Here is a 27,912-nt window from a genome sequence, read left to right as displayed (position 1 = left end):
ACTCTGCCGCTCCATTCATTCTAATGGGATTGCCAAAGTGTACCGTCACACTATACCATTTCGATCGCTACGACGGTACGATTCGTGACGTTCCAGCGATATCGTTACGATATCGCTGTGTCTGACACGCAGCAGCGATCAGGGATCCTGCTGAGAATCGTACGTCGTAGCAGATCGTATGGAACTTTCTTTCATCGCTGGATCTCCCGCTGTCATCGCTAGATCGGTGTGTGTAACACCGATCTAGCGATCTAGCAATGCGATCCAGCGATGCGTTCGCTTGTAACCAGGGTAAACATCGGGTAACTAAGCGCAGGGCCGCGCTTAGTAACCCGATGTTTACCCTGGTTACAAGCGTAAAACTAAAAAAAAAAAAAACAGCACATACTTACATTCTGGTGTCCGTCAGGTCCCTTGCCGTCTGCTTCCCGCACTGTGACTGCCGGCCGTAAAGTGAAAGCAGAGCACAGCGGTGACGTGCTTTCACTTTCACTTTACGGCCGGCAGTCACAGTGCGGGAAGCAGACAGCAAGGGACGTGACGGACACCAGATGTAAGTATGTGCTGTTTGGTTTTTTTTAGTTTTAAGCTTGTAACCAGGGTAAACATCGGGTTACTAAGTGTGGCGCCCAGGAGACCGGGATACCCAGCACCGGACCAATGGAGTCTGTCTCTTGAGGGGGATGTCACGGGTGGCTTGACCCGGTGCTGTGGCCTCAGGCAATGCACAGTGTAAGGGGTATCATGAGGGGACAGGCACTTACTTGATCAGCAGCAGGTTCTCCCAGCGGTGACGATCCTGATCCTGGATAGATGGCTATTGTCCAAATGAAAGACTGAGGCACTGAAACGTTTAACCAGTTTACTTTACCATAAAAGGATTTACAACCAGTCCTGTCACCGGAGTCTGTATGGGAACTCTGAGTTACTTTGACCCTGCCGGGGTCTTCGCCTCTTATTGTGCGCAATTTCTGTGTGGCCCTGCTGCTGTATGTGAACTGGCTGCCGGCCCAATCTGTCCCCTCCGGGTCCTGGTTCGACGGGCAACCCGAGTCCTTTTATCGGTTTACCCCCTCTGGGAGTACCGCTGAACTCTGTATCTGTTGCTGCGTCCGGCCCTAGTGAAGCTGATATCACCTCACGTTTTTCCGGTTGCTGTATTATATATAATGAATACAGCCACGGATCCGGTATCCGTCTTTGCGCCTGTTCTGGGTAGTGATTAATGCTACCCGGTTCTCACAATGTCCTTTTTCTCTATCCCTCTTCTCCTCAGGCCGGTGATTTAGGCCTGGTAACAGTCACAGGGCTGTTAGAGATTCAACTGTATGACCTCTCACTATCAGCTCCTTGGCCCAACTGCCATTTCTTCTCTCAGACCAGAATGGATCAAGGGGAGTCTCTGGAGCTCCCCCTTCTGGCCGGAGGTGGTAGTGCAGTCTTGCTATTTTAGTATTTGTACTTACTGTCAGTAACTATTTTTGTGGCAAATACCCCTAGGGGTGCCACATTCCCCCTTAGTTAAGAACAGTACTCCGGGACTGTGGGACAATAACATTTTGAAATAACAATTAATATGTACAGAGTCTTAAAAATGAAAAGTTACAAAAACCACTCAAGGAAACAAAAATAGAGTTCTGTAAAAAGTCACTTCAAATAGCGTCCATTAATACAGTTCTATCCTTGAAGGTATTAGGAACGGCACTGTACTTAGTGTCCAGGAATTTAGTTCCATTTTTCCAACGGAGTTATCAATATAAAGTCTAAAGAAAGTTCAAAAAGAGCAAAAAGCAAAGTTCAAAAAGCAGTCTTTCCGGAGCTTTGATTTAGTGCCTCCGGGCTGATAAAAAGTTCAAGAATATGCAATAAGTTCATACAGACAAGTCTCTGTAGGCACTGGGCTTAAACGTTGCAGACTGATAGCAATGACTATACTACATTTTCTGTTTAACTATATACGGCATAACATATATACATTTCACATTATGAGCTTTATAGTTGGTAATCTGCATACCTGGCCGGTAATTGACCCTGGGTACTACGCTGTGATCTACATAATAGCGGTGTCTCTTCATGTGGTGTACTACTGTCTACTGCGGATGTAGTATCTGCCCGCTCTGCTAAAGATAATTCCACGACTATGGAGTTGGCAAGTCCACCGTGAATGGGATTACTCTGACCAGGAATCTGTTCTTCCTGGCCTGGAACCTCCTGTAGTACGGGGTCAGCCTCTTCCTGTCTTGGGACTTCTGGTATTGGGTTCGGTGTTGGGTAAAAGGCCACCATGGGAACCACTACTGCACCATGGTATGTTAGTAGGGTTTTGGGAAAGTCTCCTATACAGGTGTGATACACTTCCTCTTCTTTTTCCTTTACTGGTTGAACCTGTATGGGTTGAATAACTTCTGGTTCTGGCTGGACAACGTCTGGCTCTTTCAATGCTTCCGGACATAATTTAAGATTGTCTCTTGACACTAGTACAGATGTTAAGCCTCCGTTTTTGCTAATGAGACACATTTTAGGATTATCCACTCTTGTTGGTAAAACTGTGTAGGGTACGGCTTCCCACTGATTGTCCAGTTTATTGGTTCGACGATTTCTCTTGAGCACTTGGTCACCCGGTCTTATAAATGGTATAGTCTCTAACTGGGTCGCTGTGACCAGTGGGGTACCGCAGGGGTCAGTATTGGGAATTGTTCTCTTCAACATATTCATTAATGATCTGGTAGAAGGTTTACACAGTAAAATATCGATATTTGCAGATGATACAAAACTATGTAAAGCAGTTAATACAAGAGAAGATAGTATTCTGCTACAGATGGATCTGGATAAGTTGGAAACTTGGGCTGAAAGGTGGCAGATGAGGTTTAACAATGATAAATGTAAGGTTATACACATGGGAAGAGGGAATCAATATCACCATTACACACTGAACGGGAAACCACTGGGTAAATCTGACAGGGAGAAGGACTTGGGGATCCTAGTTAATGATAAACTTACCTGGAGCAGCCAGTGCCAGGCAGCAGCTGCCAAGGCAAACAGGATCATGGGGTGCATTAAAAGAGGTCTGGATACACATGATGAGAGCATTATACTGCCTCTGTACAAATCCCTAGTTAGACCGCACATGGAGTACTGTGTCCAGTTTTGGGCACCGGTGCTCAGGAAGGATATAATGGAACTAGAGAGAGTACAAAGGAGGGCAACAAAATTAATAAAGGGGATGGGAGAACGACAATACCCAGATAGATTAGCGAAATTAGGATTATTTAGTCTAGAAAAAAGACGACTGAGGGGCGATCTAATAACCATGTATAAGTATATAAGGGGACAATACAAATATCTCGCTGAGGATCTGTTTATACCAAGGAAGGTGACGGGCACAAGGGGGCATTCTTTGCGTCTGGAGGAGAGAAGGTTTTTCCACCAACATAGAAGAGGATTCTTTACTGTTAGGGCAGTGAGAATCTGGAATTGCTTGCCTGAGGAGGTGGTGATGGCGAACTCAGTCGAGGGGTTCAAGAGAGGCCTGGATGTCTTCCTGGAGCAGAACAATATTGTATCATACAATTATTAGGTTCTGTAGAAGGACGTAGATCTGGGTATTTATTATGATGGAATATAGGCTGAACTGGATGGACAAATGTCTTTTTTCGGCCTTACTAACTATGTTACTATGTTACTATGTAAAGGAGTCTTCCCTTTCGTCGTTCCACTGAAAAGGAGGGTTTCGGTTTGAAGGTTTCTTCGTCTGCCCTACCAAGGTGTCTTGCAAGGGTGCTGCCAACTTGGTAAATCCTTTTATAAATCTGCGATAGTAACCCACCAATCCCAGGAATTGTCTCACTTCTTTTGCGCTGGTAGTTCTTGGCCAATCCCTTATGGCGCTTATTTTCTCGGGATCTGGTGCTACTCCCTCCGAACTCACGATGTGTCCCAGGTACTGTACCTTTGGCTTGAGAAGGTGACATTTGGATGGCTTGACTTTCATGCCATACCTGGATAAGGCTTCGAACACTTCTGCCAGGTCTATTAAGTGTTGTTCGTAAGTCTTTGAGTAGACGATCACATCATCTAGGTACAGGAGGACGGTCTCGAAGTTCTTGTGTCCGAGGCAGCATTCCATCAGCCGCTGGAAGGTACCGGATGCGTTGCAGAGTCCGAACGGCATGCGATTAAATTCACATAGACCCATTGGTGTGGTGAATGCCGTCTTTTCCTTATCTCTCTCAGCCACAGGGACTTGCCAATACCCGCTTGTTAAGTCTAAGGTGGAAAAATAATTAGCAGATTTCAAAGCAGTTAAGGACTCTTCTATCCTAGGCAAGGGGTAGGCGTCTTTATGGGTGATGTTATTAATCTTCCGGTAGTCTACGCACATTCTCATGGTTCCGTCCTTTTTTTTGACAATCACTAGAGGGGCCGCCCAGGGGCTACAGCTGTCTCTTATTACCCCGGCCTGTTTCATTTCCCTCAGCATATCTTTTGCACATTGATAGTGAGCGGGCGGTATGGGTCTATATCTTTCTTTTATTGGGGGATGGTCACCTGTGGGGATTGTGTGTTCTACCCCTTCTATCCGTCCGAAGTCCAATGGGTGTTTACAGAAGACTTGTTCATATTCCGTCACTAGCCTATACACCCCTTGTTTTTGATGGGTAGGTGTTGAATTTATGCCCACGTGTAGCTGTTGGCACCAATCCTCCATTTCTCCATCTGAGCCATTGCCTTCCACCTGACAGGTTGGTTCTAAGGGCTCAATGGTTGTGATGGCATTGTTGTCAACAGTATATAGCTTTGCCATTGTAGCATACCTTGGCAAAGTGACCTCTTCCTCTCCACAGTTCAAAAGTCGTACCGGCACTCGTCCCCGGTGTACCTCGACTATCCCTCGTGCTGTGAGTATAGTGGGCCTGCTGTCGGTGTACACTGGTTCTATTAAGGCTTGATAATCTCGTCCCTTAGTACCAATGGCTGCTCTACACCATACCAGCATTTCTGTTTTTGGTGGGATTACAATAGACGTTGGATCACTTACCCTCACACTGCCGATTTCTCCACCTGCAACTTCTACCTGTTGCCTTAACATCAATACTTTTATTTCCCTCCGGAGAACTCTCTGCTGGCAGGATTGGGCAGTTTCAGCAATTTGCTGTAAGACAGAAATAACTTCGGCAAAGCAGTTCTCTAACACATTCATTCCTATCAATACAGTTGGTTCACAGTTCCGCCGGTCAACATCAACAACAATTATACCCTGTTTCTTCAGTTCTACTTTACCAATCTTTATGGTCATCTCCCTGAATCCTAGTTTCGGTACCAACTTACCATTACTGGCCCATATATCTAGTTCAACATCAGAGGGCCCTTTATCAATATCTGCATCAGCCCAGTACCTCTTATAAAGGATATACGGTATAGATGAAATCTGGGAACCTGTGTCCAGCAAAGCGTTGAGGGGAATTCCGTCCAGCACGATAGGGATAATGGGTCGTCCTCCGATGTACCTGTCGTGCCAGGGTGTTGGGCCTTGAAAGTTCATTCCTGCGAAGCGGCCCGCATTCCCAGGGGATTCCCGTTTAAATCACAATCTCGTGCAAAGTGACCCGGCTGCTGGCAACAGCGGCAAATGGGCTGTCCATCCGGTTGGTAGCGGTCGCGGGGTCGTCCTCTCCATGTCGGGTATCTCCGGGGTCTCATCCATGGAACATCCTCTCTACAGTTTGCCAACTCCATCTTGTGTCCTCTCATCTCCTGCATGGTTTTAGCCATTGAAGCAACAACATCAGCTAAAGAGTCAAGCTTTTGTTGAAGAGCCTCATTAGTACTGGGCCCCAGGGGCTTAGCAATGGCCCCAGACATAGCTGATGTCACTGGCACTCCCTGTTGTTGAGGTGCCTCTGCCATGGGTTGCGCAGGATCCTGATCCCGAGGTGCCTCTGCCAGCTGGAGACGTATAGCGCTCTCCTTTAATTGGGCAAATGTCAATTCAGGGTTCTTAAAAACAAGCATGCTCACATGCCCCCGGTGAGAAGGGGTGTAGAGTCCCTCAATAAATTGATCTCTTAGCAGTTTATCCGCTCCGGTGTTAAAAATGGGTTCAGCCAGTGTAAGTGATTTAAGGGCTTCCTGCAGGTTTAAGGCAAAGTCTCTCACGCCCTCATTAGCTTTTTGTTTGCAACTAAAGAATCGTATTTTAGCTTTGCTGCTGGCCGTGGTTTCAAATGTAGCTTTTAATCCAGCAAATATGCGTTCAACAGTGCCTTTTAGATCAGCTGCCCATGCTGTGACTTCTCGCTTAGCATGGCCACTTAACTGCATCATCAGGAGACTAACACGCTGAACTTCACCCACAGGGAACATGTCAAAATGGGCCAGCATCTTTTCTCTGAAATCGTCAAGGGTATTAGGCTCACCTTCATACATTGGAAGCCATGGGCCACCCGGGGTATATGGCATCAGCACCGGCATGATGGGCGCCACTCCTTGCACCGCTGCGCTGCCGGACTCTCTATTGACACTCTGTCTTTCAGCTGCATTAGCGTTGCCGAGTGCTGCGGCGTCTCCGTGCTGCGACATACTGTGCCCCCTTAGTTAATCCGGACCCTTCCGGTCCTCCGCTTCCGTCGGGATAGTGTAGATTCGTTCCTCTGTGCAGCAGGATCGATTTTCCCCTTGCTCTGATGTCAGAGCGCTCAGCTTGGTGCCGCCCACAATGACACGCCCCCTGCTGCTCCCACCCACCGCGCTCTGTAATGGCGGATTCTGAAGTTTTTCAGTTAGACTGGGGCTCAGGTGATGGCGTAGCTCAATTAACAGTCTCGTGCCTAACGGTTATGAAGTGATTACCTCAGGGGATGGCGGCCATCTTTACTCCATTATAACCAATGGGGAAAAGTCACTTTCAATAGTTTTCAATGGGGAATGGATTTTTCTTTAACCCCTTACCGGCATCGGACGTACTATACCGTCCGATGCCGGCTCCCCTGCTTTGATGCAGGGCTCCGCGGTGAGCCCGCACCAAAGCCGGGACATGTCAGCTGTTTTGAACAGCTGACATGTGCCCGTAATAGGCGCGGGCAGAATCGCGATCTGCCCGCACCTATTAACTAGTTAAATGCCGCTGTCAAACGCAGACAGCGGCATTTAACTACCGCTTCCGGCCGGGCGGCCGGAAATGACGTCATCGCCGACCCCCGTCACATGTCCGGGGGTCGGCGATGCGTCTCCATTGTAGCCATAGAGGTCCTTGAGACCTCTATGGTTACTGATTGCCCGTCGCTGTGAGCGCCACCCTGTGGTCGGCGCTCACAGCACACGTGCAATTCTGCTACATAGCAGCGATCAGCAGATCGCTGCTATGTAGCAGAGCCGATCGTGCTGTCCCTGCTTCTAGCCTCCCATGGAGGCTATTGAAGCATGGCAAAAGTTAAAAAAAAAAGTTTAAAAAAATGTGAAAAAAATAAAAAAAACATAAAAGTTTAAATCACCCCCCTTTCGCCCCAATCAAAATAAATCAATAAAAAAAATATCAAATCTACGCATATTTGGTATCGCCGCGCTCAGAATTGCCCGATCTATCAAATAAAAAAAAGTATTAACCTGATCGCTAAACAGCGTAGCGAGAAAAAAACTCGAAACGCCAGAATTACGTTTTTTTGGTCGCCGCGACATTGCATTAAAATGCAATAACGGGCGATCAAAAGAACGTATCTGCACCGAAATGCTATCATTAAAAACGTCATTTCGGCACGCAAAAAATAAGCCCTCAACCGACCCCAGATCACGAAAAATGGAGACGCTACGAGTATCGGAAAATGGCGCAATTTTTTTTTTTTTTTAGCAAAGTTTGGAATTTTTTTTCACCACTTAGATAAAAAATAACCTAGTCATGTTTGGTGTCTATGAACTCGTAATGACCTGGAGAATCATAATGGCAGGTCATTTTTAGCATTTAGTGAACCTAGCAAAAAAGCCAAACAAAAAACCAATGTGGGATTGCACTTTTTTTGCAATTTCACCGCACTTGGAATTTTTTTCCCATTTTCTAGTACACGACATGCTAAAACCAATGATGTCGTTCAAAAGTACAACTCGTCCCGCAAAAAATAAGCCCTCACATGGCCGAATTGACGGAAAAATAAAAAAGTTATGGCTCTGGGAAGGAGGGGAGCGAAAAACGAACACGGAAAAACGAAAAATCCCCTGGTCATGAAGGGGTTAATAAAGTCAATTTTCAAGATTTTTCATCCCAGTTTTCACAGTTTTGGGCTCCAATCACGGCACACAATACCCGGTATACGGGCTGGCTAGATCCTGTTCGTGACGCCAATTGTGGCGCCCAGGAGACCGGGATACCCAGCACCGGACCATTGGAGTCTGTCTCTTGAGGGGGATGTCACGGGTGGCTTGACCCGGTGCTGTGGCCTCAGGCAATGCACAGTGTAAGGGGTATCATGAGGGGACAGGCACTTACTTGATCAGCAGCAGGTTCTCCCAGCGGTGACGATCCTGATCCTGGATAGATGGCTATTGTCCAAATGAAAGACTGAGGCACTGAAACGTTTAACCAGTTTACTTTAACATAAAAGGATTTACAACCAGTCCTGTCACCGGAGTCTGTATGGGAACTCTGAGTTACTTTGACCCTGCCGGGGTCTTCGCCTCTTATTGTGCGCAATTTCTGTGCGGCCCTGCTGCTGTATGTGAACTGGCTGCCGGCCCAATCTGTCCCCTCCGGGTCCTGGTTCGACGGGCAACCCGAGTCCTTTTATCGGTTTACCCCCTCTGGGAGTACCGCTGAACTCTGTATCTGTTGCTGCGTCCGGCCCTAGTGAAGCTGATATCACCTCACGTTTTTCCGGTTGCTGTATTATATATAATGAATACAGCCACGGATCCAGTATCCGTCTTTGCGCCTGTTCTGGGTAGTGATTAATGCTACCCGGTTCTCACAATGTCCTTTTTCTCTATCCCTCTTCTCCTCAGGCCGGTGATTTAGGCCTGGTAACAGTCACAGGGCTGTTAGAGATTCAACTGTATGACCTCTCACTATCAGCTCCTTGGCCCAACTGCCATTTCTTCTCTCAGACCAGAATGGATCAAGGGGAGTCTCTGGAGCTCCCCCTTCTGGCCGGAGGTGGTAGTGCAGTCTTGCTATTTTAGTATTTGTACTTACTGTCAGTAACTATTTTTGTGGCAAATACCCCTAGGGGTGCCACATAAGCGCGGTCCTGCGCTTAGTTACCCGATGTTTACCCTGGTTACCCAGGGACCTCGGCATCGTTGGTCGCTGGAGAGCTGTCTGTGTGACAGCTCCCCAGCGACCACACTACGATTTACCTACGATCACGGCCAGGTCATATCGCTGGTCATGATCGTAGGTAAATCGTATAGTGTGACGGTACCCAAAGACCAACTGGCACTCCCATGGAGCGGAAGTAAACATGATCAGCCTCCGCTCCATGCAGCCGGGGCTTTTCAGAGCTCCAGTTCTCAAGAAAGCTGGGGGCCACGATGGTCGAACTTCCAATGATCTGAAAGTTTTCCTCTACTCTGTGGATAGTGGCTGAGTATAACCTTTGAATACGTTGTGAAAATCCACCAAAAGCTTTGACATGTTGCTTATTTTCAGACAGAAAAATTATTATTTTTTGTTTAAAATCAGCAACCAGTTATGCAACATTTCCTAAGAACACCCCTTCTATCTTCATTATTAGCGTCTTAAGTAAACATAAATATTTGTAAACGAGGCTTCGGAAATGAGCAATTCCCATTCAGACCTGTGTATAAGTCACAACAAAGTTGAAAGCAGCCATCATCATTTGAGTTGTACTTGTTAATGTGTGTACTGAGTAACTCTGTTTGTTTGTAGGTCCTTAATAGAAGTGTGCCTAATGTTGACTTTCTGAATCTAATATTGTTTGAATTTTCTATCACGAGTTTAAGCCATGTTACCAGAGTGCTTTCTCTCTCTCTGATGTTTGCCCATTCATTACCTTTTAAATGTCTTGAAGCCGTAAACAGTTAAACGACATTTTCTACCATTGTTCAAGACGACACAATTATAGTTTCAGAGTCCATTCATCCTTTTTGCTGACTATAAGGGAAGAAGTTTATAACTCTATTGTTACATTGTATTCAGCCACAGAAGTAAAAGGGAAAGATATTTCAGTTGGAAAGCAAAGAATATTGTCTCCTATCGGTTCCTTGTTTTTAAAAATGAACCTAAATTATTTCAATTGTTCTCACATAGCCCTTAGTGTGGATGAGTTGGGGTTTAATTTTCTTGAGTGGTAATAATGGAATACAAAATAGGGCATTAAAAGTGGACAAATTATTATCGTGCACATAACTGCGTAATTCTCAATCCATTCTTTTCTTTTTTTCAAACGTAAAGTTGTCTGGGATTAAAAAAAAAGATCATGTTTTCTAATATGTGGATGTGGCCTGGTATTGCAGGATTTAACTAACTAGACTTGTCATACCTATGGAGACAAAATCTATGGGTGATGCTGTTTACTAGAAAAAGGTTTTTGTACAATTAAAAATGTCTAGGCGAACAAATCTTTTGAACATGATTTAAACGGGAGCTCTTACTAAAAGATGAAAAATAAAGTGTAACTGATATTTTTATAAATTTCCCAAATTAAATTCTTGTATCACTCATCCACCGTTATTGTGGTGGTCTTATGTATCCCTTATTTGTATGATGTTGACATCTGTTCTCTGAAACTATGTAACATTTGTTTTATTTTTTATTGCATTAAACCATTGTAATTTCAATTAGGCAGAAAAAAAAGTAATATATCCTTTCATAATTCAATGTAAAAATCACGTAGCTAAACACTAAACCTATGACTTGCTACATTCAACCATTTTACTATGATAATTTGAAAACACATATCAGTAATTCTTGGTGAATTCCTTTGGCCTATTTGGGGGGGGTTCACTGTTAGCTATAATAATAAATCGAATTATTTTAAGGTTCACAGTTATGCAATTCATCCCATTAATACAAAGCTCAAGGAGCATTTTTTCTTCTAAAGTTTCATTATAGCCTGTTAGAAAAAGATAAAATTCCACAATGCATTTAAAGGGAACCTTCCCCATGATTGTGGAGCCTACTGAAACAGACTAAGGGACATTTTGTAAATACTTAGGAAGCCTTTGCAGATGTTTTTGTTAATTATTCAAATTTACTGAGATAATAACTTTTGGGTTTTCATTGGATGTAAGCCATAATCATCAACATTAATAGAAATAAACACTTGAAATAGATCACTCTGTCTGTAATGACTCTATATAATATATGGCTTTTACTTTTTGTATTGAAGAATTGAAAAAAATTGGCTTTTTGATATTTTAATTTGTGAGAAGCACCTCTAAAGCGGAGTAATGCTTGTGCATTGCTATACTTTATAAGTGATTAGAGCTGTCAAAGCGAAAGGTCCCATAGTGAGACTAAGTAAAAAAGCCAAAAAAAAAGTAAAAAAAATGGTAAAAATATAAAAAAACCACAAAATAATAATTAAAAAAAAATGAAAAATATATTGTTCCCATAAATATTTGAATGAATAAAAGTACACATATTTGGTATTGCCACGTCCAGAATGACCTAACCTATAAAACTCTCAACCCCTTCCCTGAGTGCGGGAAAAATAATACAATGCAAAAAACGATTCTTTATCATCACACCACTGAACAAAAAGTGAAATTAAATGCAATCAAAATGATGCATGTAAATAAAAATGGTATCTTGTCTGGCAAAAACCAAGCTGTTAAACCAAATCAGTGGAAACATAAAAAAGTTATAGCTCTCAGAATAAAGCAATGCAAAAATAGTTTATTTGTGTAAAAGCGCCAAAACATAAAAAATATATCAATGTGTTATCACTGTAATCGTACTGTCAGGGAGAATAAAGGTGATTATCAATTTTACCACACGTGGAATGGCATAAAAAAACCAAAAACACAAATCCCGAATTACTGGTTTTTGTTCATTCTGCCTCATAAAAATCATAATAAAAAGTGATCAAAAAATGTCATGTGACCGAAAATGGTGCCAATAAAAACATAAACTCGTCCCACAAAAAACAAGACCTCACTTGACTCAACTGAAATGTGGAAAAATTATAACTCTCAAAATATGGGGATACAAAAACTTGTTTTTGCAATCAAAAGCGTCTTTTAATGTGTGACAGCATCCAAGCATAGAAACACGATATAAGTCTAATAAACCTGGAATCGCACCGATCTGAAGAATAAAGTCATCTAATCACCTTAGGCCACACGAGGAACAGCGTAAAAAATGAATTGAACCAATAGAACCAATTCTTGACCTACTACTTATTTTTTCTTTCTCCCTAAGATTGCAGTAAGGCTCGGCTCACATTTATCCCGTTCTCTACGCTAAGAGCTTTTCATGTAAATCTCTGAAATATGAAATATGTGATTTAGATGGAATACCCGGTGAAAGATTCTGGCCTATGATCCAGCGATGTCTGTGCATAAAATCGTGATGGGCCACAAGTTTGTGCAATTTTCTGAAAAGGTCAATGCTGAACAGAGTCGAGATGAAGTCCAGAGTAAATTTGCTGACTCATTATAGTGAATGAATTCATCAGGGGATTCATCTCAATCATGTCACTTGGAGATTTAGATGGAATTTCCCTAAGTGATCCCAACGTTATGCAAAAAGTTCCCAAAAACAACTTCCACTTAATCTGCAAAAAATACAAGTCTCCACTAAGGTCCATCATCTGTTAATGGGAAAATAGGGGGCTTCCACATTATTAGTAGTACAAAGGCTCTGGAAAAGCGAAATGGCTCCTCACCCCCCAAAAGAATTTCAGTAAATTCTGCTCTCCCAAATCCAAATGCCCCCTCCCTACTAAGCCCGAGTTTGCTTAAACAAACATTTAGTGTTCAAATGTTTGGCATTTCTGTAGCAATGAGAGACCACCTAATTTATGGGTTCATGTCTCAAACCCATAATGTCGCAAATTTGGGGGTCAATTTTCTTCTTTTACCCTTGTGAAAGAAAAAAAGATTGTGGCTAAAAGAGCATTTTTGTTTTTTGTTATACTTTTTTACTATGTTCACTAAATGCTAAAACTGACCTGCCATTATGATTCTCCAGATCATTACAAGTTCATAGTGATGAATGAACGTGTGCACAACCTACAGTGGTGCATGGGTAGGTTCCCAAACCGTAATATCAAGCAAGTAAGAAACCCAGCACTCAACTTTGCGGTGAGAAGAAAAATGGGTAGTTTATTGTATCCCAAACAAAAACGTTTTGGTCACATACAGGACCTTCGTCAGTAACAAATGTCGGGGTAGAATACTTATAGGCTATCTACGCTGCCAATAGAGTCTGAGGTACAGCGCTTATTCCAAGAGGAGATGAGTCCTGAATCAGTCTTACAGATGGCCGAAAAAGTTCATAGACACCAAATATATCTAGGTTCTTTTTATCTAAGTGGTGAAAAAAATGTCAAAATGTGTTTAAAAAAATTGTGCCATATTCCTATACCCGTAGCATCTCCATTTTTCATGGTTTTGGGTTGGGTGAGGGCTTATTTTTTTTGCATACCGAGATAAAGTTTTTAAAGATACCATTTTGGTGCAGATACAATCTTTTGATCTCCCGTTATTGCAGTTTAATGCAATGTTGCAGCTACAAAAAAAACATAATTCTGGCTTTTTGACTTTTTTCTCCTTATGTCGTTTAGCAATCGGGTTAATTTTTTTTTATATTGATAGATCAAGTGATTCTGAACACGGTGATACTAAATATATGTATGTTTGATTTTTTTTCCTTTAATGTTTTAGTTTGGAGGGGACAAAAGAGGGGTGATTTGAACTTTTATTTATTTTTTAATATTTTTAACAACTTTTTTTGTACTTTTGGCATGCTTCAATCGTCTCCATGGGACACTAGAAGCTGCCATAATCCAATTGGTTCTGCTACATACAAGCGGTGATCAGATCGCCTGTACGTGCAGAATTGCTGACTGGCCACTGGGCGCCGCTCATAGCAATCCGGAAGTGACAACCATAGAGGTCTGCTGGAGACATCGGGTTGTTATGCCAACCCATCGGGGACCCGCGGTCATGTAACACAGGCACCGATGGGCAGGATTTGCAGACGCGTTTTCTGGAAGCGCGTGCTAAATGCCGCTGTCAGAGTTTGACATCAGCGTTTAACAGGTTAACAGCCGTGGGAGGATCGTGATTCCTTCTGCGGCTGTTAGCAGCACATGTCAGCTGTCCAAAACAGCTGACATGTGCTGGAAAAGATATGGGCTCACCACCAAAGCCCACATCAAAGGAGGGTGTCTGACATCGGCGCATTATTATTAGGGTGTTAATGTTGGTGTGAAGTAGTTGGCAACTTTTTACAATTTAGAGGATGTATTTCTATTTTATTTGGCTATGAAAGATCAATGTGTATTTACTGCCAAATAAAATCACACATTGGTCCAAAGCTATTGAAATTGTCACGTTCCTTAACATCGCACAATTACTGTGGGTCCCTGTCTAATTGTCTATTGACTTTCTTCAGATCATCCTCTGTTTTAAATGCCACACAAAGATGTTTGTTTATTTTACCAGATCAGAATCGTATATTGGAAGGCACATTATCCCGCATAGTCTTCTAGAAGCCATAATCTCAGGGGATCATTTAACAGTTGCCTAGTTACTATGCCTACTTTCATTAATATATTAATGACTTTATATTTTAAAGGATGATTCTCTTTTGTATTGTAGGAAGAATAATTCTGTACAGATTCTGTTTTAAAGTGAATCCTTTCCTGAATCTGGGTAAATAGCAAACAGTAATAGTTCAGTCAGGCGATACCCACCCTTGATCAAAATTCTAGGCAACTAAGATTACACTTAGTAGCCACCACATTCCTAAGTTTTCTTTTCTAATAAGAAATCTGTCATACAAGCAGTGATTTAATCTTAGTGGCCACTGTGTCGGCATTGTAGAGAGAATCTATCACTAAAATGTAATTGCCTACATTATTTTCAAAGGAATAAAAGGATGGGCAAAGGGATTGTCTGGGACTTAAAGGGAATCTGTCAGCAGGATTTTGCTGCCTCACCTGATGTATTCAAAGAGAAACTGAATCCAATGATGTATTACTTAGATTATTGGGTGCATCCATTCTCACACAATCAGAGTTTTAGATTTAGCAATGAAGCAGAGCTGAAAAACTAACCCCTCCGACACCAGGATGTGGTTATACAATGTCCATAGACAGTGAGCTGCCTATCACCAAAGCTCACTCCACCAGCTAGTCACAGCAATGATAAGCTACTGATGCTAAAACAATCATTGAAAGCAACAAAACCTCGGAACTTGATAAGAGAGACATCGCTGAAATCAGTGTTTTAACCCCAACCTCATACTGTCTTCAGATTACATAGCAAAAACCTGCTGACAGATTCCCTTTAAATTGATTGTCCAGTGAAAACAAGTCATCACCTGTCTGCAAAATAAGTGTTAACTGACTGATTGATATAGGTCTGATGTCTGGAACATGCACATATTGGCAGAACATGTCATTTTTATCCCCCATGGGGCACTTTTAACTGAGCTGCACAGTAGAGCACTTACATAACATGCTGCTCCATTTATTCTATATGGCGGAAAAAACGGAAAAAAGTTGAGCAAAGCACTTAGCAGCCTTGTAGGGATTGAATGAAGCAATGATCAAGGATGTGCACTGCTGCTTATTCTGCCAACCCGTGCCAGTCCCTGCAATCAGACTTCACCAATCAACAAGCTATAATAAACTATCCTCTGCATAACTGATAATTTGTTGTCACCCCTTTAACAACTGATGACCATCAATGTGTCGCCAATACTAGATCATTGTGGGGTCTAATACCCAGAAGCCCAACTAATCAGCTGTAATCTGCTCTGTACATGCAGAACACAGCTGATTTGTGCATTGCTTAGTGGCCACTGACAAGTACTATACTTTGTCTCTTATTCATGGGGCTCACGTAAGGTTATTACATCATGCGAGCCATGCCCCCAATCAGTCCCCACCTTTGGATATAAACCTCTGGAAAAAATGAAGAGACCACTGCAACATTTTCAGTCTGTCTGATTTTTCTCTTTATAAGTATATTTTAGAGTAAAATGTAAATTGTTCATTTATTCTATGAACTTCTGACAACATGTCTCCGAATTTCCAAGCAATAAATTTAGTATTTTTTTCTGACAAAGAAAAATGGTCAAATTTAAAAAAAAACAAAAAAACAGTGCTTTCAGACCTCTAATAATGAAAAGAAAACAAGTTCATAATCATTTAGAAACAACAATACTAATGTTTTAACTCAGGAAGAGTTCAGAAATCAATATTTTGTGGAATAACCATGATTTATAATCCCAGCTTTCATGCGTCTTGGCATGCTTTCCACCGGTCTTTCACACTGCTCCTGGCACAAAAATGTAAGCAGTTCTTCTTTGTTTGATGGCTAGTGACTTTACTTCATCCTCTTAATTACATTCCAGAGGTTTTCACTGGGGCTCAGGTCTGGAGATTGGGCTGCCCATGACGGGGTTTTGATGTGGCGTGTTATGATGAGGTAATTCAGTACCACAATGGACATAGAAGTCAGAGCACATACAGTGATCTGACAATAACCCAAAAATATAGAACGAGCTCTGAGACGTGGGAACTCTGCTGACCGCAATCCCTAATCCTCTCCAACCACACTAGAGGCAGCAGTGGATTGCGCCTAACGCTCCCTATGCAACTCGGCACAGCCTGAGAAACTAGCTAGCCTGAAGATAGAAAATAAGCCTACCTTGCCTCAGAGAAATACCCCAAAGGAAAAGGCAGCCCCCACATATAATGACTGTGAGTTAAGATGAAAAGACAAACGTAGAGATGAAATAGATTTAGCAAAGTGAGGCCCGACTTACTAAACAGAGCGAGGATAGGAAAGGTAACTTTGCGGTCAACACAAAACCCTACAAACAACCACGCAAAGGGGGCAAAAAGACCCTCCGTACCGAACTAACGGCACGGAGGTACACCCTCTGCGTCCCCGAGCTTCCAGCAAGCAAGGAAAAAACAAATAGACAAGCTGGACAGAAAAAAACAGCAAACAAAATAGCAAAGCAGAAACTTAGCTATGCAGAGCAGCAGGCCACAGGAATGATCCAGGAGGAAACAGGTCCAATACTAGAACATTGACTGGAGGCCAGGATCAAAGCACTAGGTGGAGTTAAATAGAGCAGCACCTAACGACTTCACCACAACACCTGAGGAAGGAAACTCAGAAGCCGCAGTACCACTCTCCTCTACCAACGGAAGCTCACAGAGAGAATCAGCCGAAGTACCACTTGTGACCACAGGAGGGAGCTCTGCCACAGAATTCACAACAGTATCCCCCCCTTGAGGAGGGGTCACCGAACCCTCACCAGAGCCCCCAGGACGACCAGGATGAGCCAAATGAAAGGCACGAACAAGATCGGGAGCATGGACATCAGAGGCAAAGACCCAGGAATTATCTTCCTGAGCATAACCCTTCCACTTAACCAGATACTGGAGTTTCCGTCTTGAAAGATGAGAATCCAAAATCTTCTTCACAATATACTCCAACTCCCCCTCCACCAAAACCGGGGCAGGAGGATCAACAGATGGAACCATAGGTGCCACGTATCTCCGCAACAATGACCTATGGAATACGTTATGTATGGAAAAAGAATCTGGAAGGGTCAGACGAAAAGACACAGGATTAAGAACCTCAGAAATCCTATATGGACCAATGAAACGAGGTTTAAACTTAGGAGAGGAAACCTTCATAGGAATATGACGAGAAGATAACCAAACCAAATCCCCAACACGAAGTCGGGGACCCACACAGCATCTGCGATTAGCGAAACGTTGAGCCTTCTCCTGGGACAAGGTTAAATTGTCCACTACATGAGTCCAAATCTGCTGCAACCTGTCCACCACAGTATCCACACCAGGACAGTCCGAAGACTCAACCTGCCCTGAAGAGAAACGAGGATGGAACCCAGAGTTGCAAAAAAACGGCGAAACCAAGGTAGGCGAGCTGGCCCGATTATTAAGGGCGAACTCAGCCAAAGGCAAAATGGACACCCAGTCATCCTGATCAGCAGAAACAAAGCATCTCAGATATGTTTCCAAGGTCTGATTGGTTCGTTCGGTCTGGCCATTAGTCTGAGGATGGAAAGCCGAGGAAAAAGACAAGTCAATGCCCATCCTACCACAAAAGGCACGCCAAAACCTCGAAACAAACTGGGAACCTCTGTCAGAAACGATATTCTCTGGAATGCCATGTAAACGAACCACATGCTGGAAGAACAATGGCACCAAATCAGAGGAGGAAGGTAATTTAGACAAGGGTACCAAATGGACCATCTTAGAGAAGCGATCACAGACCACCCAAATGACTGACATCTTTTGAGAGACGGGAAGATCTGAAATAAAATCCATAGAGATATGTGTCCAAGGCCTCTTCGGGACCGGCAAGGGCAAAAGCAACCCACTGGCACAAGAACAGCAGGGCTTAGCCCGAGCACAAATCCCACAGGACTGCACAAAAGAACGCACATACCGCGACAGAGATGGCCACCAAAAGGATCTAGCCACCAACTCTCTGGTACCAAAGATTCCAGGATGACCAGCCAACACCGAACAATGAACCTCAGAGATAACTTTATTCGTCCACCTATCAGGGACAAACAGTTTCTCCGCTGGGCAACGATCAGGTTTGTTAGCCTGAAATTTTTGCAGCACCCGCCGCAAATCAGGGGAGATGGCAGACACAATTACTCTTTGAGGATACCTGCCAGCTCAGATAAACCCAGAGAGTCGGGCACAAAACTCCTAGACAGAGCATCCGCCTTCACATTTTTAGAGCCCGGAAGGTACGAAATCACAAAGTCAAAACGGGCAAAAAACAGCGACCAACGAGCCTGTCTAGGATTCAACCGCTTGGCAGACTCGAGATAAGTCAAGTTCTTATGATCAGTCAAGACCACCACGCGATGCTTAGCTCCTTCAAGCCAATGACGCCACTCCTCGAATGCCCACTTCATGGCCAGCAACTCTCGATTGTCCACATCATAATTTCGCTCAGCAGGCGAAAACTTCCTGGAAAAGAAGGCGCATGGTTTCATCACCGAGCAATCAGAACTTCTCTGCGACAAAACAGCCCCTGCTCCAATCTCAGAAGCATCAACCTCGACCTGGAACGGAAGCGAAACATCTGGTTGACACAACACAGGGGCAGAAGAAAAACGACGCTTCAACTCTTGAAAAGCTTCCACAGCAGCAGAAGACCAATTGACCACATCAGCACCCTTCTTGGTCAAATCGGTCAATGGTTTAGCAATACTAGAAAAATTGCAGATGAAGCGATGATAAAAATTAGCAAAGCCCAGGAACTTTTGCAGACTTTTCAGAGATGTCGGCTGAGTCCAATCATGGATGGCTTGGACCTTAACAGGGTCCATCTCGATAGTAGAAGGGAAAAAGATGAACCCCAAAAATCTGGTCTGGTCTGGGGGAAAATGTGTGTAAATGGGTTAGTAACTGGCTTAGTGATAGAAAGCAGAGGGTGGTTATAAATGGTATAGTCTCTAACTGGGTCGCTGTGACCAGTGGGGTACCGCAGGGGTCAGTATTGGGACCTGTTCTCTTCAACATATTCATTAATGATCTGGTAGAAGGTTTACACAGTAAAATATCGATATTTGCAGATGATACAAAACTATGTAAAGCAGTTAATACAAGAGAAGATAGTATTCTGCTACAGATGGATCTGGATAAGTTGGAAACTTGGGCTGAAAGGTGGCAGATGAGGTTTAACAATGATAAATGTAAGGTTATACACATGGGAAGAGGGAATCAATATCACCATTACACACTGAACGGGAAACCACTGGGTAAATCTGACAGGGAGAAGGACTTGGGGATCCTAGTTAATGATAAACTTACCTGGAGCAGCCAGTGCCAGGCAGCAGCTGCCAAGGCAAACAGGATCATGGGGTGCATTAAAAGAGGTCTGGATACACATGATGAGAGCATTATACTGCCTCTGTACAAATCCCTAGTTAGACCGCACATGGAGTACTGTGTCCAGTTTTGGGCACCGGTGCTCAGGAAGGATATAATGGAACTAGAGAGAGTACAAAGGAGGGCAACAAAATTAATAAAGGGGATGGGAGAACTACAATACCCAGATAGATTAGCGAAATTAGGATTATTTAGTCTAGAAAAAAGACGACTGAGGGGCGATCTAATAACCATGTATAAGTATATAAGGGGACAATACAAATATCTCGCTGAGGATCTGTTTATACCAAGGAAGGTGACGGGCACAAGGGGGCATTCTTTGCGTCTGGAGGAGAGAAGGTTTTTCCACCAACATAGAAGAGGATTCTTTACTGTTAGGGCAGTGAGAATCTGGAATTGCTTGCCTGAGGAGGTGGTGATGGCGAACTCAGTCGAGGGGTTCAAGAGAGGCCTGGATGTCTTCCTGGAGCAGAACAATATTGTATCATACAATTATTAGGTTCTGTAGAAGGACGTAGATCTGGGTATTTATTATGATGGAATATAGGCTGAACTGGATGGACAAATGTCTTTTTTCGGCCTTACTAACTATGTTACTATGTTACTATGTAAAAATGAAACCTTCTGAACAACAAAGAGACACTTTGATCCCTTCACAAACAAAGAACTAGCACGCAGGACCTGAAACACCGTTCTGACCTGCTTCACATGAGACTCCCAATCATCCGAGAAGATCAAAATGTCATCCAAGTACACAATCAGGAATTTATCCAGGTACTCTCGGAAGATGTCATGCATAAAGGACTGAAACACTGATGGAGCATTGGCAAGTCCAAATGGCATAACCAGGTACTCAAAATGGCCCTCGGGCGTATTAAATGCAGTTTTCCATTCATCGCCTCGCTTAATACGCACAAGATTATACGCACCACGAAGATCTATCTTGGTGAACCAACTGGCCCCCTTAATCCGAGCAAACAAATCAGATAACAACGGCAAGGGGTACTGAAATTTAACCGTGATCTTATTTAGAAGGCGGTAATCTATACAAGGTCTTAGCGAACCATCCTTCTTGGCTACAAAAAAGAACCCTGCTCCTAATGGCGACGATGATGGGCGAATATGCCCCTTCTCCAAGGACTCCTTCACATAACTCCGCATAGCGGCGTGCTCAGGCACAGACAAATTAAACAGTCGACCCTTTGGGAATTTACCACCAGGAATCAAATCGATAGCACAATCACAATCCCTATGCGGAGGTAGGGCATCGGACTTGGGCTCATCAAATACATCCCGGTAATCAGACAAGAACTCTGGAACCTCAGAAGGGGTGGATGACGAAATAGTCAGAAATGGGACATCACCATGTACCCCCTTACAACCCCAGCTGGACACAGACATGGATTTCCAATCTAATACTGGATTATGGACTTGTAGCCATGGCAACCCCAACACGACCACATCATGCAGATTATGCAACACCAGAAAGCGAATAACCTCCTGATGTGCAGGAGCCATGCACATGGTCAGCTGGGTCCAGTACTGAGGCTTATTCTTGGCCAAAGGCGTAGCATCAATTCCTCTCAATGGAATAGGACACTGCAAGGGCTCCAAGAAAAACCCACAACGCCTAGCATACTCCAAGTCCATCAAATTCAGGGTAGCGCCTGAATCCACAAATGCCATGACAGAATACGATGACAAAGAGCAGATCAAGGTAACGGACAAAAGAAATTTTGACTGTACCGTACCAATGGTGGCAGACCTAGCGAACCGCTTAGTGCGCTTAGGACAATCAGAGATAGCATGAGTGGAATCACCACAGTAGAAACACAGCCCATTCAGACGTCTGTGTTCTTGCCGTTCAACTCTGGTCAAAGTCCTATCGCACTGCATAGGCTCAGGTTTAAGCTCAGGTAATACCGCCAAATGGTGCACAGATTCACGCTCACGCAAGCGTCGACCGATCTGAATAGCCAAAGACATAGACTCATTCAAACCAGCAGGCATAGGAAATCCCACCATGACATCCTTAAGGGCTTCAGAGAGACCCTTTCTGAAAATAGCTGCGAGCGCACCTTCATTCCATTGAGTGAGTACGGACCACTTTCTAAATTTCTGACAATATACCTCTATATCATCCTGAGCCTGACACAAAGCCAGCAAATTCTTCTCTGCCTGATCCACTGAATTAGGTTCATCGTACAGCAATCCGAGCGCCAGGAAAAACGCATCAATATTACTTAATGCAGGATCTCCTGACGCAAGAGAAAACGCCCAGTCCTGAGGGTCGCCACGCAAAAAAGAAATAACGATCCTAACTTGTTGAACTGGGTCACCAGAGGAGCGAGGTTTCAAAGCCAGAAATAGTTTACAATTATTTTTGAAACTCAGAAATTTAGTTCTATCTCCAAAAAACAAATCAGGAATATGAATTCTTGGTTCTAACATAGATTTCTGATCAATAGTGTCTTGAATCTTTTGTACTCTTGCCGAGAGCTGATCCACACATGAAGACAGACCTTTAATGTCCATCGCTACACCTGTGTACTGAACCACCCAAATGTCTAGGGGATAAAAAAGGCAAAACACAGTGCAGAGAAAAAAAAATTGGTCTCAGAACTTCTTTTTTCCCTTTATTGAGAATCATTAGTACTTTGGGCCTCCAGTACTGTTATGATGAGGTAATTCAGTACCACAATGGACATAGAAGTCAGAGCACATACAGTGATCTGACAATAACCCAAAAACATAGAACGAGCTCTGAGACGTGGGAACTCTGCTGACCGCAATCCCTAATCCTCTCCAACCACACTAGAGGCAGCCGTGGATTGCGCCTAACGCTCCCTATGCAACTCGGCACAGCCTGAGAAACTAGCTAGCCTGAAGATAGAAAATAAGCCTGCCTTGTCTCAGAGAAATACACCAAAGGAAAAGGCAGCCCCCACATATAATGACTGTGAGTTAAGATGAAAAGACAAACGTAGAGATGAAATAGATTTAGCAAAGTGAGGCACGACTTACTAAACAGAGCGAGGATAGGAAAGGTAACTTTGCGGTCAACACAAAACCCTACAAACAACCACGCAAAGGGGGCAAAAAGACCCTCCGTACCGAACTAACGGCACGGAGGTACACCCTATGCGTCCCAGAGCTTCCAGCAAGCAAGGAAAAAACAAATAGACAAGCTGGACAGAAAAAAACAGCAAACAAAATAGCAAAGCAGAAACTTAGCTATGCAGAGCAGCAGGCCACAGGAACGATCCAGGAGGAAACAGGTCCAATACTAGAACATTGACTGGAGGCCAGGATCAAAGCACTAGGTGGAGTTAAATAGAGCAGCACCTAACGACTTCACCACATCACCTGAGGAAGGAAACTCAGAAGCCGCAGTACCACTCTCCTCCACCAACGGAAGCTCACAGAGAGAATCAGCCGAAGTACCACTTGTGACCACAGGAGGGAGCTCTGCCACAGAATTCACAACAGTGGCGGTCTCTTAATTTTTGCCAGAGCTGTATAAGTAATCAGGAGGAAGTGAGAGGGCAGCTGCAGCTTTGCCTTCCTTTTGATTATTTATTTATCCGAAGGTGGAGACAATGAAATCAGAACTGATTCGGCTTCATGTGAGCCCCAGGAGAGCACCGCTGTAATAGTGTCAGCACAGGAGGTGAGTATAGACTCACTCAGATGAAGAAGGGGTTTTCCTAGTAGTGGCCATCCCCTTTAAACTACCTACTTGGCTTTCTATGTAAATGCTTTGTCATTATTGGTTTGAATTAAAAATTGATATCACTTGCTAAAGTCATATTTAGAGACATAATATTTGTCCAGGAGTCTCTTCACCCCCAATATGTGTAATGTAGAATACTCTATTATGTTATACTATGCTACACTAATCTACATGCAAATAAGTGGCAAGAAAGCTTAGCAGGACTTAAACATAAATACTTATTAGACCAAAATAAAAAAAAAACTCTGAGCTCTGGATCCCGGAGTCTTGAGTGTCAAATACAGCCGCCACTGATTGATAAGCGTTACTATAAACAATCATTGCCGACACCCTTACATCACCCCTTGGAGGAAGCTGTAAGCGAAACACGCGCCATGGATGTTCCTTTGGCTGCCAGTTTAATTTTGCCTCCTATTTCTCTACCATTTTGGTCTTAACTTTTTTCAGTTATAGCATTGTTCTGAATGCTTATTCACCTTTTTACAAGGCTGTGTCCACATTGCTTCTATATTATTACCAATTTTAGCTCTATTTAGTCTTCCTTTGCACTAGCCTAATTTATTTCTATGTGCACAGGTTATTTACTGTTTGTTCTGAATACTTATTCATTCATTCATGCTGTATTGCATCATTTAATGCATTAGTGTCCATATTCCTGTGAGTGCTGCACTTTTTTTTTTTACTTATCAACATTTGACCCATTGATACGTTTTCATCTATGTATTTGTAATAATGTATGTGAGGTTTTGGTATTGATTATTATTTTATGTGTAGATTTCTTTCCACAACTTATTTGTATTAATTTTTATTAATCCATAGTCTTGGATATGAATTATTGACTCTATCACATGTATTAATTATTTATTACAATTTTTATGTGCACGAATTATCTATGTCTTTGTCTGACATTCTCCTTTTATATATATCTTTTTATTTTTGTTTATAATTGTTTAATACAGTAAAAACTTTTTATGTATCCTTGTCTAGCACTTCTATGTTTCTAAAGGTTTTATTAGAACTTAAACATAGTTGTACATGAATCTTTATGCTTCTGTAAGTTTATTTTTGTATGCATAATATGGATACAGCTTTGACAGGACGTTAGGGTAAAAGAAATTATATTTGGGATAAAGGAGAATGCTAAAACAAAGAATGCACATTAAATACATTTTTCCTTTTGGTAGTATAAAATGATCATAACCAAAACTTCGCTCTTATCGCTAAACTGTAGATGGAGAAAAGTGCTAATATACAAGCAAAAAAATTATGAAAACAGATATTTGCCTAATTTTATAACTTTTAGAATTATATGATTCCGCTCTTGCTAGCCATTCACTTTTGAGAGTTAAACCTATTCTTCAGGTCATAGAACAATGTCATTCACTCATTGTTCTCCGACCTAAATACAAGAACCTAGCTTTCAAAAGGTGGAAAAAAAACCTTTAATGTTGATCCAATACAACAAAGTAGCTTTCACATTATCTGTTGTAAATATTTTATTGCGCACAAAAAAAACTTTTCCACTTTCCAGGATTGATTGGTATTTTGATAAAGCATGCTAGTGAGATTGCTGCAAGCACTGTTGGAGAATATGCTCTAAATATATTACCACCAATAACATTGCATGGTTTTAATTCTAGTTAATACATTTACAAACCTAGAGAATTTCTGTGTTGTACATCTGTCATTGGATGTCTTTTATTAACTTTGTGCATTCAAAGACACTATCAGATACTTAAGCTTAGCTGCTTTTAGAACAAAAGGATTAGGCAGTTAAAACTCATTTGCATCTGCTTTCATTGGACAGTTGGAAAGTCCCCTTACATATTAGATAGCAGCAGCCTGAAGTGCATTATGCGGCAATATTGAACAGTGTAGCTGTGAATCCAGATCAACGGTGACATAAACTTCCTAGAAAGCAAAAACACCTGGCCTGTGTGTGTCTGTCTCTCTTTTACTTTATTATTCTGCAGGTTCCCCTGAATAGGCAACTGTAATCAGATACTTTCATTAAAAAGCAGAATGGTAGTTCTCCTTGTTTTGACCAAAACAGTTATTAGCTGTTTTTTTAGAAAGTATTAAGAATTTGATGAAGTGAAGAGGAGAAGGTGAAAAAAGAAACATATTTCTCAAAATCTCTTTTGTTGGCGCGTACTATATTGATTTGTGCAAACTTTATGTAAACAACAGCAAGTTCATTCTGGAGCTGCCAAAGTGACAAATAGGTAAGTAATAGGGATGAATGAACGTGCTCGGTGATACTCGGTTATCACTCGAATATCATGGTGCTTAGCTGTGCTCGTTACTTGGTGAGCAATGGGCGGTGGTTGATCTTATATTCAAACTCCTGCCCCACATATTTGGTGAATGTTACACAGCCAATAAGTATGCACGGATTGCCTGTGAGTCACTGTAATTCCATACCCATCTTAGTTGTGGCATTACTGTGATTGGCTGGCTGGCTGATATCATAAGTGATTATAAAAGGGCAGGCGCTGCCGGGTCAACACAATGATGCCATTGCAGAGCTATGTGACACTTTGGATTGGAGGGAGAGAGTACTTGTCTAGGCCTGTGTGCACAGTAAAATGAATGAACCAGAGGCTTAGAGTGTTGATATTGGTGCTAAAGCTGAACTATCATACCAACAGCTTCAGCTTTATTTTGAGAGGGCTGAAAATATTGAACATATTTTAATCCATAAAGTAATACGTGCTTTGAGGTCCTTTTTTGCTTTATATAACACACCCCAAAATTGTTTAAACATTTTCCTTGGCTACATTTCTCAGCCATACACTATTCCGTTGTCTGGGGGACATTTTCTGTAATCTATAAAACTGATAAAAACATTTAATAATTTTGCAGTCTTAAATTTCTCAGCCATACAGTGTGGAGTACATTTCTGTCATCTCTAAAACTGTGAAAAGCTTTTAAAAAGTGAAGTGCCAGTCAGTCTTTTTGTCATTGCAACAGTACAAAAAAGTGTTTGAAAATTTTGTTTATTTGTTCACATTTCTTGCCCATATTCCGTGCTCTGGGGTACATTTTTGAGATATTTGAGACACAAAAATATGTTTAAAAATGTAAAAATGTTGCTGGGTTACATTTCTCAGCCATACAGTATTACGTGTTCTTGTGTACAGTTCATTGCTATGTAAGCCTCAAAAACTTGTTTAAAATTTATCGGTATTATATTTCTGATCCATAGACTATTCCATGGTCTGGAGTAAATTTCCTTGGTATATAAACCTCAAGAAATGTGCTCAAAATTTTATCAGTATTATATTGCTCATCCATAGCGTATTAAATCTTCTTGGATACAATTCATTGTTATTTAAGCCTCAAAAAAATTGTTCAAAATGCTATCGTTATTAAATTGATCATCCATACACTATTCTGTTGTCTGAAGTACATTTCATTGGTATATAGTAACATAGTAACATAGTAACATAGTTAGTAAGGCCGAAAAAAGACATTTGTCCATCCAGTTCAGCCTATATTCCATCATAATAAATCCCCAGATCTACGTCCTTCTACAGAACCTAATTGTATGATACAATATTGTTCTGCTCCAGGAAGACATCCAGGCCTCTCTTGAACCCCTCGACTGAGTTCGCCATCACCACCTCCTCAGGCAAGCAATTCCAGATTCTCACTGCCCTAACAGTAAAGAATCCTCTTCTATGTTGGTGGAAAAACCTTCTCTCCTCCAGACGCAAAGAATGCCCCCTTGTGCCCGTCACCTTCCTTGGTATAAACAGATCCTCAGCGAGATATTTGTATTGTCCCCTTATATACTTATACATGGTTATTAGATCGCCCCTCAGTCGTCTTTTTTCTAGACTAAATAATCCTAATTTCGCTAATCTATCTGGGTATTGTAGTTCTCCCATCCCCTTTATTAATTTTGTTGCCCTCCTTTGTACTCTCTCTAGTTCCATTATATCCTTCCTGAGCACCGGTGCCCAAAACTGGACACAGTACTCCATGTGCGGTCTAACTAGGGATTTGTACAGAGGCAGTATAATGCTCTCATCATGTGTATCCAGACCTCTTTTAATGCACCCCATGATCCTGTTTGCCTTGGCAGCTGCTGCCTGG

The sequence above is a fragment of the Ranitomeya imitator genome, chromosome 5 (genome assembly GCF_032444005.1).
Source record: "Ranitomeya imitator isolate aRanImi1 chromosome 5, aRanImi1.pri, whole genome shotgun sequence".
In the NCBI taxonomy this organism is placed as follows: Eukaryota; Metazoa; Chordata; class Amphibia; order Anura; family Dendrobatidae; genus Ranitomeya; species Ranitomeya imitator.
Note: the sequence above shows the minus strand (reverse complement) of the source record.